Source organism: Euprymna scolopes, chromosome 38 (genome assembly GCF_053919585.1).
Source record: "Euprymna scolopes isolate OS-2025 chromosome 38, ASM5391958v1, whole genome shotgun sequence".
Taxonomy (NCBI): Eukaryota; Metazoa; Mollusca; class Cephalopoda; order Sepiida; family Sepiolidae; genus Euprymna; species Euprymna scolopes.
Window position 1 is genome coordinate 75,237,135 of NC_136519.1, and position 22,449 is coordinate 75,259,583.

At 36.5% G+C, this 22,449-nt stretch overlaps 1 protein-coding gene across 1 annotated transcript in view; it reads left to right on the top strand.

Moving 5' to 3' along the window:
- Positions 1-22,449, top strand: part of LOC145263185 (retinol dehydrogenase 7-like) — a 447,785-nt gene that overhangs the window by 332,331 nt on the left and 93,005 nt on the right. The gene's annotated exons all lie outside the window — the stretch shown is intronic.

Sequence of the window (22,449 nt, forward strand, 5' to 3'; positions counted from 1 at the left end):
TAAGTTATTTCATCGGGCAACCTTACATTTAAATATATTTTCTCTAGCTAATGTATTAATCCTTATTATATTATTTTATACGGCATAAAAGATATGATCCTGTATTATTTTTACCAGGCATCGTCGTGTAGGTTTTCTTGTATATAATAGTATAACAAAAATGGCAATGCTGTGTTCTTTTACCTTTAAATATTAATGCTTCTTTGGGGATATTAAGCAAAAACATACTAACCAAAGACAATTTATTTCTCCTGAGCAACACTTCATTTAAACATACCAAATCTATCTAGGATATTGAGCACTATTATGACGATAAGGAAACGCTGAATAGATATTCTTTCATGAATTATATATATATATATATATATATATATATATATATATATATATATATATATATATATATCGTTTTTTTTTTCTCTGGCAACATAGGCTTCAAACACTTCTGCTCTAACCAGGATATTGTGCATATTAGATTCATTAACGTATAGTTATATTCTAGTGTCATCATCATCATCGGCGGTCACTCGTATCCGAGTAAGACTGTCCTCCGTTGTGGCTTCTGTGTGTCCTCAGGTGAGCATAGAGCCCAATCCTAGACCCAATTTTTCTTGTGCAGTTTGGGCAGATAAAGGTAGTGGTGGTGGGGTGGGGTTGGGTGTGTCTGGTTGATAATCTGTCCTTTCTTAGCTTGCGTTTATCCTCAGCAGCTTGATTTAGGTCACTACTATAAAGCGCAGCACCTTCGTGGACAGCGCTCCTCTATGTCAACCTGCTCCCAGCCACGTCCTCCCATGTCTCAAGGTCCATGTGAAACCGCTTTAGATTTACTTTGATGTTGTCCTTATACCTCATCTTTTGGCCACCCTGGGCACGCTTTCCCTCAACAAGCTGAGAGTAGAAAATCTGTTTTGGGAGGCGGAGATCCGGCATTCGGACAACAAAGGCACCAAAACAGTGTATGTTGTATGATCGTTTAAAGGTTGATATGCGTACATGGGACGAAGGGTTCATTATTATGTGTATACGTTACTAAATGTCTATTGTTGGTGAATCTTCACTGTTTGAACCCTAAGTTATGTTGTTGATCTCTATTTATGATATATTCATATCTAATTGTTCATATGCTGGGGGGGGGGATACATGTATTTTGGACATACCTTACCTTCATGCATCGTTGATCTTGTCTACCTGGAATTCATCTTGTTCTTGGAGGGGAGGCTGGAACCTGTTTGGACGAAACACATTGACTCCAAGACGATGATTGGTTTTATATAGTTTTTATTCACTTTCTGGGTGTCAATCGCAGAAGAATGGAAAGTTAATATCTTTGCTTGCGTGGTTACTTCTAGGTCTCTATTTTCACACACGTAAGCTCCCCCCCCAGTGAGGGGGGGGGAGAACGACCTGTTAAACCGTCCGCTCTGCTCAACGATCAAACTTCAACTCTCAATCTCTAGCTAACCTGATCACGTGACTCACAAGCAGATCCGAACAGCTGACCAGCCCTTCCGGTAAACGTGTCTATGATATGATTTACCATATTTTGACAGATCTTATAAATATTCTTCATATTCATGTGCCGTCCATCTCTCCAGTTAGATAGATAGAAAGACCGAGATGGATAGATACAGAAATAGATTACTAAATAGATAGATCGACAGTTTCTTGTGTTCGACCTATTATATAACAATACCATTTTAGTCTCTACTACTGAAAACAGATATCGTAATACAGTTATACAATCACACACGCGCGTGCGCGCACACACACACACACACATATATATATATATATATATATATATATATATATATAATATAAAGCCGAATGTCTGTGTGTGTATGTGTGTGTGTCTGGTCACGAATAGGCTCCTATATGGTTGACTATTTTAAAAAACTGATTACATATAATGATAGAAGATGTATCGAGACACAGGAATGGGTATATTTGATCTGGCAGAACAGTGGTTCATTAAAATTGCGGGGTCTGCGTTCGCGCCCGGTCCACAAAGTATGGAAATAAAAAATTTAAAATTAAAAAAAAAAACGTTTACAAGTGTTTTTGATATAGATGTACATAAGAATACTTTGATAAGTTTGTTTTAACTTTAATAGGGATGGTATAATAAAATTGTGGGGTTTGCGTTCGCACCTGGTACAAACTTTAATAAAGACTTTTCATATCTATCTGCGTAAGTATACTTTGATAATTATGTTTCAGTTTGAAGAAATATGGTACAATAAAATCATGGAGTGTTCGTTCGCCCCTGCCCTCCATAGAATGGAAATATGTCACAAAGTTTAACAAGGTTTTTTTAATATAGATCCACAGAATATTGTGATAAGTGTTTCAGTGTGAACAGGTATGGTATAATAAATTATGGGGTTTATCTATTTTATTTTTACTTTCATCATATTTTGCTTTGGTTTTGATACCCCCAAATTCGAAACTATCTCATTACAACCCTTCCTTTTCATAACCTATTATACTTTCATAAATCAGAGTCCATTTTCTGTAGGCTGTTTTTGAACCCAAACAACGACGGGTACTTTTACTAGTATATATATATATATATATATATATATATATATATATATATATATATATATATATATATATATATATATATACTAGTAAAAGATATATATATATATATATATATATATAGAGAGAGAGAGAGAGAGAGAGAGAGGGGGGGAGAATGCGATAGATAGATAGATAGATAGATAGATAGACAGACTTTTTATTTGTTTTAAATAAGAATTTATACGTTGCTACATATTTCTGAGAAAGTAACGAGAAGCTTCTTCAAGGGATGCTGCGTATACAAAAGTAGAGTCCGTAAAATTACAACAGATGAATATCACGTGACTGCTTTCTTGAGCAATCACGTGATATTCAATAATAAAACTAGCGCCATTTTAAAAAGTTCATGCACGATGCAGATATTTGTGTATCAGGTCCAAGTGAAACCCTTTCTATAATTAAATATAAAAATTAAGAAAGTTGTTCAATTTAAAATTATAGAAAAACTCACAGTATACGTTAATAATTAAAATTAAACCTTCAAAAACACTTGCAGGTGGTTTAAACTAACGTGAATTTTCTAGGTCAAACATGACGTCAGGAGAAGAGAAAATGAAGGAAGGATTTTTTCGGCACCCCTCCCTGTACAAAACTGATGATTTTAGGGTGAAGGAATTAATGTTTTTGGCCAATATTTGTCGGCCGAAGGTTGGAGCTTTAAAATGATACTTATCTGGCGAAAATCCGTCGCTCGTGTCGAAAGTTTTTGCGAGACACACACACACACAAACATTTTCTGCTTTTATATATATAGATTAGCAGGGTGGCCCGACGTTGCTCGGGATTTAAAGAGAATTAACAAATGTTCCATACTTCTAATACATCGACATCGGTGAATTCGCCCATACATTAATAAAATCAATTGATTCCCTACTCTAGTCAGGAACTCACTGCTGCACACTGGGAGGAAGCTTCACATGCACACCCCCCCCCGCAGTGATTTGGTCCACAATTCAGTGTCGTCTACATTGCAATATACAGAACCTTCTGTTGATTTTATGAAATTATTTTTAATTTTATGAAATTATTTTTAATTTTATATAATGACTTGAATTAAGCATAAAATGCAAATGTATAATGGTCCAATTATACTCTAAACTTAAGCGTTCATTTTGAATGCGCCTCTGTCTTATCAAAGAACCTACTGTTAATTTTATAGGCCGAACCATTCTGCTTATGTGATGATAAAACTTCTTGAATGCAATTATGCTGGTATGCTGCATAAGTGTTATCTTTTCCAAAATTGGAATTGGAAAATCTTATTACAGAATAATAAGATTTTTAGATTATCGATTTTTGATACTTATCAGAGGAATTCCGATGCAAAACCTATCTAAAAACACTTCCAGGCATATAAGGTATATGTGCGTGAAATTCTTTTTAAATCGGCCCAGCCGTTTTGGAGCCTATAGGGAATGAACTCACACACACACACACAAAGTGCCTTTTATATATAAGTAGAGTAGAGTAAGTAGATAGATAGATAGATAGATAGATAGATAGATAGATAGATAGATAGATTTCCAGTTCACGAAAACTTAAGAAATTCACGTGCGGGGTTTTAACATATAGACCAAGTCATGAAAAGAAAAAGAAAAAAACACGTAAATTTTCAAGTTTTATAAAATTCTTTGCAGTTGATTAAAGAAATTTACGTACTGAGTTTGAACCTACAAACCACGCCATGCTAAAAACAAACAAACAAACAAAAAACGCTATCAACTTACCCACAGTAGAATCTTCACGACCTATTGTTCTATTGCTGTTGCTAAGCGACGACATGGAAAAATGGCTTTACCAATGATAGCTAAATTAAAATAACGGTTTCGATTATCGATTATCGATTATCGGTAATAATCGGGGTATTCTGAGACAAAACTTTACTAAGATCACTCCAAGACTTATACACTAAAGTTATGTAAATTTTAAAGAAAATCTGTTCAGCCATTTCGGAGTCAATAAGGAACGAACTCACACACACAGACAAAGGTGTATTTATATAATTGTAGAGATTAGATAGATAGATAGATAGATAGATAGATAGATGTCATTCAATCTAGACTCATCATATCATCAAAACACTTCAGAAAAGCGGGGGGCGGCGGAATGTCCGATCCTGGCTATATTCCTAACTTCCCAGCATGTTTGCCTATCACTGTAGCTGACCCCCCTCTCCTTCATTAAAAACTGACTTCGTGCGATATCCGGTCTTTTTTTAGTAGAAAGAAGGATCGACGCAGCCTCCTTCATTCCATTCTGATAGTTCTTCTTTTCCCCCTCTTTTTCTCTCTTTCATTAGGTTTATTTGATTTTCAAACGCGAGTATAAAATCACCCCCTTTTGCGCAAAAATACAACAATCGATATTTCTTCGCCCATATCCTGGCCCCTTCCCTGCGGACCAATTCGATTCCACTAAAAATTCTCCACCTTAGCCTTTAGATCTGGCTGACATTCATCAGCACCATTACCCTCTGAAAGTAACGCTTTGAATTGAGATGACGAGGTAAGAACTAAGGGACATAACTCATGTTTGACATATGGCATTTAATAAGTTATTACAAGTACACAAATTTATGGTTTTAGATACATCGGTATTAATCTTTATCAAACATATACTCCATTCACACCCTGTTCTCTCTCTATCTCCCCCTCCCCCTCTCTCCACCTCTTTCTCTCTATATATATACTATTATTTGGGATAACATTACTGGTGGTGGTAGTAATAATAATAATAATAATAATATAAATTATAATTATTATTATTATTATTATTATATTATTATTATTATTATTATTATTATTATTATTGTTGTTGTTATTGTTATTATTATTACTGTGATTATTGTTGTTCATAATGATTACACAAGTTAATTGACATTTTCATTATTATTTTTATGTTTATCGCTATTATTTGGGATAACATTATTGATATTTGGAAATAATAATAATTATTATTATCATTACTATCATTATAATTATTATTATTATTATTATTATTATTATTATTATTGTTAATAATGATTATTACTAGCATTATTATTACTATTAGTAGCATTACATTGCATTTATTATTATTATTATTATTATTATTATTATTATTATTATTATTATTTAATCACTAGGAGTAGTCACAGAAGCCATCATACAAGCTTGCTCTTTGAGAACAACTAGTGGTGTTCCCTTGATACTGGGTGACAACAAGTCTCCCCAGATTTCCAGTATTCTCCACAACCTTTGCAATTTGAGTTATCGCAACAACCGCTTACCATTGACTTCTCATTAGCGGCGACCATTGGTCTTCGCTAGAATTTGGGTTACAATAAGCATGTCAAGATCTAAATTCTCTTTGCACTCATCCGGCGATGGTCTGGCTAGTGCTTTCTGTCCTCGTTCTTTCCATCCTCCTTGACTATTATTATTATTATTATTATTATTATTATTATTATTATTATTATTATTATTATTATTACTACTACTATTATTATTACTATTACTATTACTATTATTATTATTATTATTATTATTATTATTATTATTATTATTATTATTATTATTATTATTATTATTATTAGAGTCAATTACGCACCTTGAAGCAGAGTGTAGTGGACTGGCCCAGAGAGAGTACCGCAAAAGACACGATCGCATGGGACTCCGGATATATTGGGAGTTGTGTAAGAGGGTTGGGGTGAAGTGTGCTGGAAAATGGTTTGAGGAGGTGCCTGATGAAGTGAGAACAAGTGAGGATGGCAAGGTAGAGACAAAAGTGTCATAATGACCAAGCAATTGGAACATAATCGTCCGGATTTGGTCGTCATTGACAAAGTCTAAAAAAAACTGGCAGATTGTAGACTTTTCAGTACCCTGGGACAGAAATGTGAGAGAGGAGAAGAATGAGAAGTGGAGAAATTATGCTCCATTGGCCTTGGAGATAAGGCGTATACACGGGGTTAAAACACAAATAATCCCAGTCGTATTTGGTACACTAGGAGTAGTATCAAGTCGTCTGGAAGAACAATTGAAAAAACTACAAATCCCCGATGTTTTAGACGACCTTCAGACCTCTGCAATTGTAGGTACCAGCAACATCCTTAGGAAAACCCTTGATCTTTGAAGCTCCTGGTTTGAAGCCGGGATTAAGTGAAATCCCCTGGAAATGAGTCCTATCCCTTTCCAGAGAGACGTTGATAAACGAAATCAGAATTATTATTATTATTATTATTATTATTATTATTATTATTATTATTATTATTATTATTATTAATAATAATAATAATAATAATAATAATAATAATAATAATATTTTATGGGACATGGATATACAAACGGATAAAACCATTCAAGCAAGAAGACCAGATGTTATAATAGTTAGCAAGAAAAGTCCTGCCAGAGGTAAAGTCACATCACATGGAATCATCAAAACTGAAACTGTAGGATTGTAAGTTAATACCCTGTGCCCCTGCATTCCCCACACCCCTTAAGCTGACGCTACACCAAATAATCGAGGAAGGTCAAGGAGAGAGAAAGACCTCCGCTGGATGAATGCACAAAGGGCTGGGACCTTGGAGAGGCATATTGCAACCCAAATCCCAGTAAGGCCCAATGGCCGCCGCCAATGAGAAGTCAATGGTAAACAGATGCTGCGATAATACAAATTTATCTGCAAACGTTATCGAAAAAGGTGGAGAGTACTGGAAATCTAAAGACACATTTTGTAACTCAAGCTCCAGAGAACGCTACGCTTTGATGATGGTCTGTGTGGCTTCTCCTAGTGAGTAAATTGAAAAGAAATACCCCAGGAGAGCAAAAAAAAAAAAAAACTTTTGAAAACTAAATTATATAGCAGAAACCTAATAAAAAGTATAAATACATAGGAAGTATCACTAATAAGATACTCAGGGCCGTTCATTGAGTGGACTAAAGAAGAACTGAGACAGCTCGATCAGAGGACCAGGAAACTCATGACCATGCACAACGCACTACATCCAAAGAAAGATGTTGACCGACTGTACCTGAAAAGGAAAGACAGCGAGAAAGGACTGGTCTGTATAGAAGACTGTGTGACTGACATTAAAAAAAAAGATCTAGAAAAATACATAATGCAAAACATTGAAAGGATAATTATGGCAGCGAAAAAATCAACAAAACAGAAAATAGAGAAAATGGGAAGAGAAACAACAACACGGAAGATTTATAGGAATGACAAAAGATGAGAATAACGAAAATACTTGGGCATAGATGCGAAAAGAACATGTAAACCGAGAAACTGAATCCTTAATAACTGTAGCACAAGATAACTCGATAAGAATCAATCACTTAAAGCAAAAATCGACAAAATGCAAGAAAACAGCAAATGCAAGCTCTGTGAACAAAGAGACGAAACGCTAAACCATATAGTAAGCGAATGCAGCAAACTAGCCAAAAAAGAATGCAAGAACAGGCACAGCCAAGTGGGAAGGGTATTACACTAGGAATTATGCAAACAACTTAATCGCGAACGCACAGACAAATTGTACAAGCATAAGTTGGCGACAGTAATTGAAAACAAGAATCACAAAATCCTATGGGACATGGACATACAAACAGATAAACCTATCCAAGCAAGAAGACCGGATGTCGTAATAGTTAACAAGAAAGAAAAGACCTGACAAATCGTAGACTTTGCTGTCCCAGATATCAATGAGACAGAGAAACAAACCAAATACACAGAATTTACCAAAGAGAAAGATAAAGACAGTCAAGATAACACAAATAATAATGCTGCTGCTGCTGCTGCTGCTGCTGCTGCTGCTGCTGCTGCTGCTGATGATGATGATGATGATGATGATGATGATGATGATGATGATGATGATGAAATAAGATATTACTTATAATAGTTGGAGCACCAGGTGTGAAAGGATCCCTTCCCAAGGGATCCTTTTTCACGTAAGAGTCAATCTTCGGTCACGAAACCAAATGTGACCTTATTCTTATGCAGCAAGACCCAAATGTGGTCATTTCTTTAGTCGCAAACGGTCTGTCTTCAATAGTGGTCGGGTGTTCTTTCAAGAGTTGATATGCCGTTCGTTCTGTAGGTAGGTCGGCTGAAAAGTCAATAACTTAACAGGTCGCTACTCGGCGGCAAGAGACAAACTCAGCTTCACAGAAAAAAACAAACTTTTTTTTTTCGTTTTTGTTTTTTTTGTTTTTTTTTTCTAATATAATTATTCAGCCTCCCCCCCCCCAAAAAAAAAAATATATATATATATAATTTGTTTTTGCAATACAAGTTTTGATAATTCTTTTCACAGTCTCTCGGAATTTCTCATCTTCCCTCAGTTGACGGGTGGCGACGAGTAGCAGGCGGGATGGGCGTGGTGAACTCAAAACTTTTGTCTCGACCTGGCTCAGACTGCAACTCTCACTCAACTGCTCTTCCTTGCTTCTGCACTGGCTTAATAGTTGTGTTGGGTATGTTCCATCTTAGATGCTCTAGGCAGCCAATCATCATTAAATCCGACACACCTTGGTTCTCTTTGATTGGATAGTCGGCTACCTCTCCCCCACATCCAGATCAGGCAATTTCTAGTGACAACGACTTCCCATCGATATCGTCTCACGCACTCGAGGACGTTATCCTTGACCCCTGGGCCAGGTTCAAACTCCGGTAAACAAAATATAACTGGTTTTGTTTTTCCGATCCCGCACCTGCATCCAGCAAGCTATTTTTTTTTTTTTTACAAAGAAGTCACCACTTATGAAGGCCCAGGTATGGGTATACATTAGTTATGGGATTATAGCGTAGTAATCATAAGTAGTGGAAATTTTGTAAATTAGATTACTTAGAGGGAAAGTTCACCAAGAAGTTATTTATAGTCAGCTGGAAAGCAGGTAAATGGAAGACAGTTCCACAGGCTTGCGGTTCTAACAAAGAAGCATTGTTTATGGAATCTACGTTTAGTTTTAGGCTCAGATAAAGAGTGGGGGAAATTATTGAGAGTGGTTTTGGTTAGACGAGTGTTTTTCGTGAAAGTTTGGTGAGGGGAAAGGCATAGATTGAAGCTCAGACGAGCACTTGCCATGAAAATAACGACAAAGCAGAGAAAGGTTAGCAAAGTCTCTTCTGTGGGAAAGAGGTTGCAAGGAAGAGAAAAGGGCACCCCCCCACTAAACTACGAAGTTTATTTTGAACTCTGTCAAGACAGGATAAGCTGCTTCTAGCAGCTCCTGCCCAGATGTGGAAACAATACTCCATCGTTGGCCGTACCTGGCTTTTATATAGGTAAAGAATTGTAGCAGGAATTAGATATCTACTCGAGCGGTAAAAGGATCCTACTATTTTTCTAGCGGTGTTGGCAACGAATTTGATGTATGTGTTCCATTTTAGATCAGGAGTAAAGGCCAAGCCCAAAAGCTTGGCAAAAACATTGAGCCAGCCCAAGACGAGAGCCATTCATTTCAATTGATGCCGGATGAGGATTAGAACGGTGATGATGTAAAGATAAGTGCTGGGTTTTAGATGCATTAAAAGTAACTAGCCACCGGTTTTCCCATTTTACCACGTGCTCAAGATTAGAGGAGAGAGAGAATTAGAGAGAACTTAGTCATTTTCGGCCTTTGATGTGTTGCCATAGATGTTAGTGTCGTCAGCATAAATGTCAACGAATGATCTTAGGATGTGATTTGAAAGATCATTGACGTAAATCATGAAGTGATTTGGGCCCAGGATGAGCCCCTGAGGAACCCCAGAATTAATACTATTCGTCATTATCAATTTACGTGTATTTGATATATAATTCACATCAGGTCACCCGCTGCTGCCCGGGAGAGTTTTTATGCAAAAGTCTCAATCCAGTGTTCAATTTCACCCTTTTAATGTCGCCATTCTGTTCTTTTATGTCGCCATTTGCTTCCCTCTAGGGGGTTGGATTACATTCGCCTCCTTAGCTCGTTCGTATCAAACGAAACGGATGACTCTCTCCCGTTCCTAACCATTCCGTAGCTAGTTTCGAATCTCCTTAGGCTCTTCCATCATTATTTCACCTACTCGAGCGGAAGAAGTAAAAAGAAGTAGGAGTAAATCAACTCATGTAACAGTTGTGTGCATGCAGGAAAGGCTATACCTCCCCATATAGTTCATTATAGAAGCAAAATTTCAATTTTTAATCTAAGGTGATTACCTGCCGTCTAGTCAGTTTTTATTTTTTTTAAGATTAGTTCATCCTAAAAAGCAAGAGTTCAAGTTTTACTCTAGGGTATTACTCGCCGTCCAGTCAGTTGTTTTTTTGTTTTTTGTTTTTTTTTTCAAAGAGTAGTTCATTATAAAAATCAATCAGTTCAAGTACTTGCAATATAAGGAACACATGCAACAGTCCATCACTAAAAATCATTTCTTTTTCTTTTTCAGTCATCTCCCCTTAGACCGTAGTCTTTTCTGTGGTGAGCCCCGCCCACCACCACCACCCTACTTTAGTTCTTTTTCTTTTCCCTTTTCATTCTCTCTTCTTTTTATTTTCTAGGAAACCCGTCCTACGACTGCCTCATTTTTTCTTCTTTTATGTTTCCTTTTTATAAAATGCTCGTGCCATTAGCCTATTAAAGGCTATCATTCTTTATTGTCACCATCCTCGTTCTTTTTCTCACCTTGGGCCATTTGCTTGTCTCGGGGCAACGTTCATCAATGCAGTCTCTGGTGCCAGTCTCTATAAAAGAAATCATAAAATAGAAGAAATCAAAGTCAATTTTTCATTGTACCGTCAGTTACCCGGCAAGACCTTTACACTCGAGGCATCTCCTTCCATTGGGTTTGCATTAAAAACTGCATCCTCTCCTGGTGGGGTTATTCCGCCTAAAGGTGAGTCTTGACAAGAGTCGTCCTTGTCATTGGTGCAAGGAACCCTGAGGCATTTCTTACTGTCAACCATCCTCACATGCTTCCTGACACACTATACCGCTGTCGCTAATAACATACACACAGCATTATCATACTTATCCAACTCTCCGCCACCATCAAACTATGGAAGCTGATTCCTGACTCAATAGCATCCTTACTTCCTATCTCCGTCTACGAGTTTGTTTTTTTTTGTTTTGTTTTTCAGTTAACTCAATAGATTACTCAGCTCTCATTCTTGGGAATTCCGAGGCTCTCAATCTATTCAACGATTTACGCCTAACCTTACTCAAATGTGTCCACCGGGGTTTTTCTAAAGTCCAGTGGGTTTTCTAACCACACCCTCATGTTTTCAATCCATACAGTCTGCACTGCTTCATGGGCGTCAGCAGTATTAACACATATAACTCATGGGACGTCATTTTTCTTTCTTACTTCTAGTTTAGTAACTATTTCTTTGGATAATCCCGTCTCTCTTTTCACTGGAGACGTTTCGAGACTTCCACACCCTTTAATTCCTCAACAGTGCTTAGTCTATGGATATGTTCCCGCATGGGACCTTCAATGGACAGTTCCTAACCTTAAGAGTCTTGTGTTAACGTGTTAATGTCTTTCCCATTACATGAATCACTACCCTCGGGATTTTATAGATAATAATTTTGACATTTGTTTCTCTATTATATATTTAACTCTATCACCATTTCTTTCCTCTTTTTCTTCCCTGATCTTTCTTATTTATATTTATATCTCAGCAGTAGAGTGAAAAGCATATCTTATTTTTCTTTTATTAATTTTATTGGAATTTTTTCCTTTTTTCCTTGTACACATTTTTGTGAATTATTCCAGGGATTTCTGCCTTTGGAAATTCTGCAAATGGAAATTCTATTAACTTTCTTGAAGTTATATATTTGGATTTTACCGCCACTGGATTATTTATCTTCCACCACATTATCCATTCATGTGTAATCACCTGTATGGCCGACAGATGTCGCAATAACCGCAACCCATCCCACAAAGGTCTTAACCCTCGGGCATCCTTAGTACTAGTCAACATGCGTACTAGCATCTTTAATCTTTCGATTTCTCTTTGATATTTGATCCCACAGGTTTTACTCACCAGATCACCAACTGGTGTGCCGGTGTGATTGTTCCTTACTAGGCTTAAGCACTCACAATGCCGTTTAGCCTTATCGAACTCATCGATTCCGTTTGATATTTCTGAGCAATACCCCACAGTCATCTCATAAGATGTATAACAATAACATACTGATTTTCAAGGTTCTACAATTTTAAATGCCTGTGCAAAAGGCTCTGGAAACTTATTGAAGGCACCTCGTATATTTTGTGAATTCAGTTTCAGTATTTATTTTAACATTACTCAACGGGATAGAAGGACTAAGCAGTACGTCATGGAAATATATGGCAATTAAGCTACCCAGAATCTTCTACGTTTCATCTCTGTGAAGAATCAACATTCTAGCATAACCATTCTTCATTCACCGGAGATAATATGTTGCGTAATTATCATATATATTTTCATAATGACCACACACACACACACACACACACACACACACACACACACACACACACATATACATATATATATATATATATATATATATATATATATATACATATATATATTTATATATATATGTATAAGATAAAAGTTGACCTATATTATTTTGCCCTATATATTTTTTCGCGCCTTTAACTTTTCTGACTGGGTCATTTTGACATTTGTTTCTCTATTTTATATTTAACTCTATCACCATTTCTTTCCTCTTTTTCTTCCCTGATCTTTCTTATTTATATTTATGTCTCAGCAGTATAGTGAAAAGCATAACTTATTTTTCTTTTATTAATATTATTGGAATTTTTTCCTTTTTTCCTTGTACACATTTTTGTGAATTATTCCATGGATTTCTGCCTTTGGATTATTATGGACCATCTTCTTCCAATTACGGGATTTCCTTGGATTTTACTTCTGCAAATGGAAATTCTATTAACTTTCTTGGATTTTACCGCCACTGGATTATTTATCTTCCACCACACTATCCATCCATATTCCCTCTGCTTCACTTTTTTTGTTATCAAGTAAGATCTTTGACTTACTTGTTGTTTCATCAAATACTTTTGCATGCAAAATCCGATCCCGCATTTTGCTAATTCCTTCCCTCTGATGAGAAGGAAAGTATTTCTTCGAAACTCCGCGTATTAAGGACTATCCACTTATCTAGTGTTTCCTTTTCAGATTAAATGCGTTTTTAACTCATTTCAAGGTGTTTATTAGCATGTTTTATTAACTGTTTGCTCGTATATATATATATATATATATATATATATATATATATATATATAAATCACGCCATAAGGTTACTGATAGCGTGACTACGTGATTACCACCTCACTAGACTTTAGCAATAGTGAAAAGGCTGTTTCGTTTCATCGAACTTGTCGGTTCCATTTCCATATTTCTGATCAATATCACACAGGGTCAATCACTACCCAGGTTACCGACGGTGTGAATAGGTGCTTATTACCTCACCAGTTCTTCTAAGTATAGCACCACTTTTCATTGCGAGGGCTCATATTATACTCTATCTGCTAGAGTGCTCTCCGCATGGCAGGTCCATCTCCGTTGGTTTACTTCCATTATCTTCATGCTCATTTTTTCATTCCAAGACTTAACAGTCCCTTAATTTCTTTACTTTGTCTTACGAATGACAACCTAAGTCTTCGTCATTTCATCAAGGTCTAATACTCATCGACAACTTCTCGCCCAATGGCGAGCAGCCTGGATGTGGTACTCTGGCGACAACGAGTATTTCCAACAGAGTGTATCTCTACCAGGGCGTTGGCTCCACTCTGGAGCACCAGCATCTCACATTAGATCGGCCACTGGAAAACGAAAAACTTTGAAAAAAGAGTGGGAGAGACTTATATCCGAGGAATGACCGGAAAAATACAACGAATAACAATAATGAAAACAGTTGAAATATTAAGGGAAACTCTGGAATGCGGAAACATGAGCCAAATGCGCTGGCCAGACAAACTACTGCAGAGGCAAAAGATGAAGAAGCGTTACATGGAACCAAGAACATGGGAGCTGCATATCTATAAGTTCGCTATCTCATTGCCACATCACCGCCCCACTCACCAAAAAGAGTGACACCAAATAGCTGCGAAGGGTCAAGGATGATAGAAAGACAGAGATGAGAGCAACAACAACAACAACAATAATAATAATAATAATAATAATAATAATAATAATAATAATAATAATAACAACAATAATCAATGCAATGATCGATAAAACACAAGAAAACAGCAAATACAGACTCTGTGGACAGAGACGAAACAATAAACCATATAGTAAGTGAATGCAGCAAACTCGCCCAAAAGGAATACAAAAACAGGCATGACCAAGTGGGAAGGGCGGTGCACTGGGAATTATGCAAACGACTGCATTTTGAGCGTACAGACAAATGGTACAAGCATAAACCCGCAACAGCACTCGAAAACGAGAACCAAAACTCCTATGGGACATGGACATACCGACGGACAAACCAATCCAAGCAAGAAGACCAGATGTCGTAATAATTAACAAGAAAGAAAAGTTCTATCAAATCGTAGACTTTGCTGTTCCAGCTGACCACAGGGTGAGTATGAAAGAAAAGAAGAAACGAAGCAATTACACAGAGCTAGCCAGAGAGTTAAAAGGGATTTGGATGATAAAGAAAATCAAAATAGTACCGATAATAGTAGGAGCACTAGGAACAATTCCGAAAAATTTTGAAAAAAGAATGTCAGAAATTGGAATCAGAGGAAAAACTGCAAAAATACAACGCCTAACGATAAAGAAAACAGCTAAAATATTAAGGAAAACCCTAGAATGTGGAGAATAACACAAGACAATATAAAAAAGAAGCATTACAGGGAATGAAGAACGCCGAAGCTGCATATTTACAAGTTCTACACCACCATCATGCATCCCCCATTGTCTCATCACCGCCCCCTCCCCAATAGAAAAGTGATACTAAAGAGCCGAGAGGGGTCAAGGAGGATGGAAAGACCGAGCAGAGAGTGCTGTCCAGACCTCCGCTGGACAAGCGCGAAAAGCTCAGTGCCACTCAAATTCCAGTATAAACCAATGGCCACTACCAGCGAGAAATCAATGGTATGAGGCTGTTGCGATGACGCAAATTTATTTGCAAATGCTATCGAAGGAGGCGGAGAGAGCTGGACGTCTGAGAAGACTTGTTGTCACTCAGCTTCCAGAGAACACCACAGGTCTCCAAACCGATCGTTTGCTGACTTGTGTGAAAGCTCCATGTGAGCCAATAATAATAATAATATAAATAAGAATAACAACAACAATAACAATAATAATAATAATTTTAACAACAACAACAATAATAACAACAATAACAACAATAATAATGCCAGTAACAACAGTAATAATAATAATAATAATAATAATAATAACAACAACAACAACAACAATAATAATAATAATAATAATAATAATAATAATAATAATAATAATAATAATAATCTGTCCAGAGGAAAAATATTACTAGTCAAGCAGTGTGGCAGTACAATCTCATACCAATCCTGATTGGCTGAGGATGAAGATAGAATCTCACACATGTAATCGTACGTTGTATGCGCAAAAGAAGGAAATAATACACCCACTAATTCGCACACTCCATTCACCTGTTCAGTCGGATCTACGTAATTTAAAATTAAGCTGCCGAGGTTTAATTTCCTTCCGCCCTTTCGCCCTTCCCCTAAGTACGCCACGTCCTATTCTTCTAACTTTTAGACTCCAATATGTCGCCCTCCTTCCCCGAGTGCTATTTCCAACCCACTTGAAACATATTGAGCATGCCCCGCAAATAACTCCATCGGCTGACAATGAATAGAATTAAATGTTGAAGAACCCAACGACGACTCTTCGATTAAAACTGGCTATATATAGAAAAATTATGTACAGAAATAAAACTACCGATATTACTCTTCTCATTGATATTGATTCATATCTATCTATTAAACCCCTCCCCTCTCTTTCTCTATCTCCTCTCTATCTATCTATCTATCTATCTATCTATCTATATATATATATAGATATATATATATATATATATATATATATATATATATTAACATATATACTCTGACGAAATACGTATTAGTGGATAATTATATCTCAAAAATAATACATATACCGCTCCCCATTTGGTGGTACCAAACTGGTCAAAGGGAAAATTATTCCCAACTCGCATTTAGGTAAAAATGCGCTTCCATATAAATAATTGAATTCATTCAATATGAATCGCTAACAAAAACTACATCCACATACAGTACTGTTTCGCAGCTCATCAGTGCGGTTAGACAAGCAACTACCTCAACCCAGAATCAAAACCCGATCGCCTAAATCACAGTCGGAGCTTCTAAATGATCTTATATTAATTTATTAATATCATTTATCTTTAATATATATACATATGTGTGTGTGTGTGTGTGTGTGTGTGTGTGTGTGTGTGTGTGTGTGCTTATATATACGCATTATATATGGATGTATGTATTACGTTATCATTAATGTAGGAAATGTAATTACTACCAATTTGAGAATTTGAACTTTGTCACAAAGTTACACTTGACTTCGTAGGCCGACATTCTATCTCTAAGCTACCAGAAATTTAATACCTATAACAGGAAATTAGCGGGCATAAACAATAAACCGTCATAAAGTATTCAATGACAGGAAGTCAGATTAGTGCATTTTTGCTTAACTTTACCGTTTTTTTATTCTCTAGAAAGGTTTCAACTTAATTTTTTAAAGTAGCGTTTTATAACGATAATAGTTTTTTAAAATAAATATCAAAAATTGCTTTTATACCCACAGACACTAGTGTTTCATGCTTACACAATAATCAGTGTATGAATTAATAATTACTACCTGTCAAGAGATTCGAACTTAGTTCCAAAGTCACACTTGATTTAGTAGTCTAGCATTCTACTCTAAGACTACAATAAATTAACACAGGAATACAGCGAAATTAAATGGTATCAATTGTCTAATCATCGGGCATAAACAATAAGCAGTCAGAGAGTATTCAACGACAAGACGTCGAAATATTGCAGTTGCGTTTATGCTTGTCTATGAATACGTCTTTTATAAGATGTTATTGTAGGAAATAAATAATTACCAAGAGCAAAAAGTCTTATATCTCTATAAAATCCTCTAAATACCATATAGTTTCTGTTTCAGTGCACTCTGCATTTGTTGTGTGGAAGTTTTTAAGAACGGGTTAGTATGACATAGCGAGTCACGTCTCTTCTTTAAGAACCCATCATTAAGGAAAAAATAATCGACTGCTGAGATTTCAAAGAACTGGGATCTGATGAATATCGGTCGTCAGCTCCGTGGAAAACGTAGACCATTAAGGACATCTATTTTCCCACAACTGGTTTGTAGAATCGATGTCACAAAACAATAACAACAAAAACGGCTGCAACGAGCCGCCATTAAAAATGGTTTAAATCTATGCTTAGCTTCTAATCTACGTTTCGATTGGTGCAAATATTTAACTGCGTTTATGCTCTGTCGAATCAGAAACAAGCTCTAATACAAACAGAGTAGTTCGCCGGAATTGAAAAGATAAAATTTTAAGGAAAATAGAAAGTGGATCTTGGGTTTACTTTCGAAAGCCTCGCAACTCTATCTTCCCTTATTTTGTTCTTTATTTCTCCTATGAGCGATGTTTTTGACAAAGGGGGAAGAATTGTTATTTTCTGTTCCATCCGTTTATTATCTATTTCCACCTCACACTTATCCGTGCCAAATGTTTGACATTGAAGTAATATTTTTAGCTCCTTACATCAAGTGGCTTCATGCCTTGTTTAAAGCGATTTCCATGACAAAAGAAGCTCTCACTACTACCAGCTAATGCTATCAGAAGATACTGGTTTCCTGAGACGAAATGCACCTAACATTGATGCTTTTTGTTTAATTCCTTTTGCAAAACTTAATTATGTTCTGCAAAACCAAAAACAAAATAACCACAATCCTCCTTTTCCCCTTTTCCTTTCTTCCCATTTCCTCTTCCTCTTTCTATTTCCCTCACTTCCTGACTGGCTTCCTAACTGAAAATGTACAAAACATTAATACTGTAACCCTTTTCCCTCTCCCATTGCAAAACTCATTCATGTTCTGCAGGGCAGGGAACAAAAATGATAAAACCAACTAAACATAACAAACTAGCGATTGAAGATACAAAGAGCTTGAAGAATTAAAAAGAAAACTACAAATTAACTGGATGCAACATGAATACTATTTCCAAAATAACTGGACTCGGCATTAAATAACCTGAAAAGGGTTGATATACCGTAAAACAACCAAATCAAACCAAATCAATCCAAACTGGAAGCAGCACTATTGTCTATTCATTCATGCTGCCCACAACAACGTCTCCCTTGGCTACAACGACGACAAGACTCATAGATCCAACAAGGAAGAAGAGAAGAGGATATGAGAAGAGGGTAGGAGGAGAGAGGAAGAGATAGAGGGAAATATCTTGCTCTCTACAATATATGATTCAATACAATCAAATTAATCTGATAAACTAGTTGACGCTTTGCCAAGGCTACTGCATGACTTGCATTCATTTCACTTGGAAAGTATGACAGCATCGTTCTTCCTCCCCTTATATTCATTCGTATTTTGTTTGTTTTATTAGTGAAAACGTGGGTTTCTCAATTGGAATATGTGCACCCTTACAACCGCCAACGATGTCCAATTAGTGACGTCACCAAATTCGGACGTTTTGGATTACGGTTGGTCACTTGACGATTAAACTGGCAAAATCCCTGCGTGTTGGAAGGTCCTGTTATGACGAACGTTGTATAAGATTAAGAGGGCAAGTTGTGCAGCAGAGGTCACCAAAGTCTGCATCATTGTGTAGCAAATGCCATTTCAAGCCAAACGAAGAAAGAATAACACGTGACTGCTTAGTTGTTTTGTATAAAGCAAAATAATTCGTTAAAGATTTCACAATTTTGATCGTTCACAGATTTCTAACTTAAAATGTTGATGTTTTTGTGTGGATGGTGCTATTGGCAAAGTCTGGACATTTTTATGGTTTATCTCAACCTAAAGTCCAGGGTGAATCTTTTAACAGGGTAGATTCAGGGGTTCAGCAGAGTTGAGTCGCCGAAGCTCACAACGCTTCGTTTTATTATGAGAATCACTCCACTTACTCTTGAACCTTTCTGGTGTCAATATAATTTAATTCATAATTCTCAACAATACTTGTGTTTTTGGGCCCTGGTTGTGGGGCATTAGAATACGCCGACTGCCCCCCTGCAGAGGGTAAAAGTCCTTCAATGGGGGTCCTGGATATGACCTTAAACTATATCCAGTGGTGAGGCCCCAGCTTGTGGGCGTTGAGGAGTGTGGAGCCACCCTTTAATTACCATTGCTCCCAGGTCCACTCTGACCCGGAGTGGTAGTACCTGTTAGGGTCCCAATTATGGGTTGAATAAAAACCGACGTGAAAGCAACAAATATATTCTATTAAAAAAAATTTTTCTTCAAAATCTTTGGATTCGGCATTAAATAACCCGAAAAGGGTTGATATGCCGTAAAACAACAACAACCAACAACCAACCAACCTTGTGTTTTTTTGGGAGGGGAGTATTTTTTATGACTCACAACTCTGTGTTATATTTATAAAAACGAAATATAATTAAGAAATAGATGTAGTTCTATGCTCAAACTGGAGAAGTAATAGAAGAATTGGAAAGTAATTTATGCAAATAAATGCGCGATAAAAGAGAGAGGAATCGGTTACTTCTGTCAGAAGTTAATTGAATATATAGAGAAGTCGCTTTAGACAGAGTTTGTTTTAGGTGAGTGTGTTAAATATTTACGCAGTATGTGCGTAATTGACTAGGAATAATTTTACTTAGAAAATACGAACACATCATTTTTCCTTGTCTTTTCTTAATTAGTTTTTGTTTGCTTTATTAGTGAAAATGTAAATCTATCATTTGGGATGTGAGTCTATCAGTTGGAATGTGTGTTTATATTTGGGGGCATAGGTCTATCAATCTGGAGATGGATTTATAAGTTGGAAGGTGGGTTTATCAGTTGAAATGTGGGTTCATATTTCGAGATAGAGGTCTATCAGTCTGGATATGGGTTTATCAGTTGGGATATGGATCTAGCAATCACTATGTGGGTTTATTAATCGGAATGTCAATTTATCAGTCGAAATTTTGATCTATCAGTCAGAAAATGGGTTTATCAGTTGGAATATAGGTTAATCAGTAAGATTGCGGATGTATCAGTCGAGATGTGAGTCTATCTGTCGGGATGTAGGATTATCAGTCAGAATATGGGTTTATCAGTCAGAATATTGGTTTATCAGTCAGAATATGGGTTTATCAGTCAGAATGTGGGTGTTAAATATCTCGGTCATGTGTACCGAGAATTCACTTTGACAAAGGCGTGCACCTGTCCAAATGCAAGGAACAACATAAAATAAATATCAAATGTACCAAAAAGACAGCTGAATAAAAATTATGAACGTGACATCTTGTTTAATACATATGTACTGTGTACGAAGAAATACTTTTGACAGACATGTGCACCTGCAAGAACAATAAAATAATTATTAAATGTACAAAAATCATTTGAATAAAAATTATGAACCTGAAATCTTGCTTAATATCTAGACTGGGTGTACGGAAAATTCATTTCGACAAGAGGTGTATTTGGTGACAAATGTAAGAAAAAAAGAAAAAAATTAATTATTGTACTAAAAGGTTACTTGAATAAAACTGATGAACGTGGCACGTGATGTGAAAAAACAACAAACGTGATCGATTGTCAAAAAGTTATAAATATGTTTGAAAAGTCATTTGCGGAAAACCGTTACACATTTTACATGTATTTTGTGCTGAAGCCTTATTTACAGCGTTTAGAATTTATCGGTGGTTATTTCTGTCAACTTTTCCGGCTGCTTATTGTTACGATATAGTCTCCAAATCGGATTATGTATTTAGAAAAGATTAGAGAGAGAGAGAGGGGAGGCAGACAGACAGACGGACAGACAAACAGACAGACAGAAAAAGGAATATGTTTATTCAATTTTATTGAGTGGAGATAGTATTTTATTTTTCGATTCGTCGTCGACGAGAAAAATAAAATAATGTAGGGAGAGGGAAAAGAAAGAGAAACCGAATCTGTAAAGAAGAAGATGATGATTAGAGGCTTATAGAAAGAAATAAAGAGCATATTGGTCAGCACGCACGCGTGAAAACAAAAATGTAGAAAGAGAGAAGGTGGGAAGGGTAATCAGTATAGAGGAAGGAGGTACACTATGCAGCACATGCGTGAACGAGACCGAAAAAGGTCTAGAGGGGACGACTGCTAAAAAAAAAATGTGCCGGGAAGCGAAAAAAGCGATGGGTGCACGGCAGGCTAAGGGGAAAAAAGCAGTAAGTCCTGTTATTCCTCTAAGGCGAGATGATTGGAGCAGAAATAAAGAAAAAAGATAAAAGAAAGAAAGAAATGGAGAATGATTCTTGGCCGGCGGCAGTAATTAATAAGAGCTGCATATATGCCGTTAGCAGACGAAGGAGTTGAAAAAGGCTACAGCTGAGCGGGCAATCATTGGGGCGAAAAGTTTTACTGCGTTTCTGAATGAGACGATGAATGATACAAATGAAGAAATGAGGAGAGAAAAAAAAGAAGTAAATGAAAAATACGTTTGAGCCATCGTTTGAGCCATCGATAAAAGGGCTGAAATACAGTTAAAACCCCCACATACGTAAATAGAAAGGAACCTTGAGTTTGTCCTTTCTTTTCTCTCTCTTTCCCTCCTTCCCTTTCTTTTCTCTCTCTCTCTCTCTCTCTCTCTCTCTCTTTCTCTCTGTCTACCTATCTATCTATCTCTCTCTCTCTCTCTCTCTCTCTCT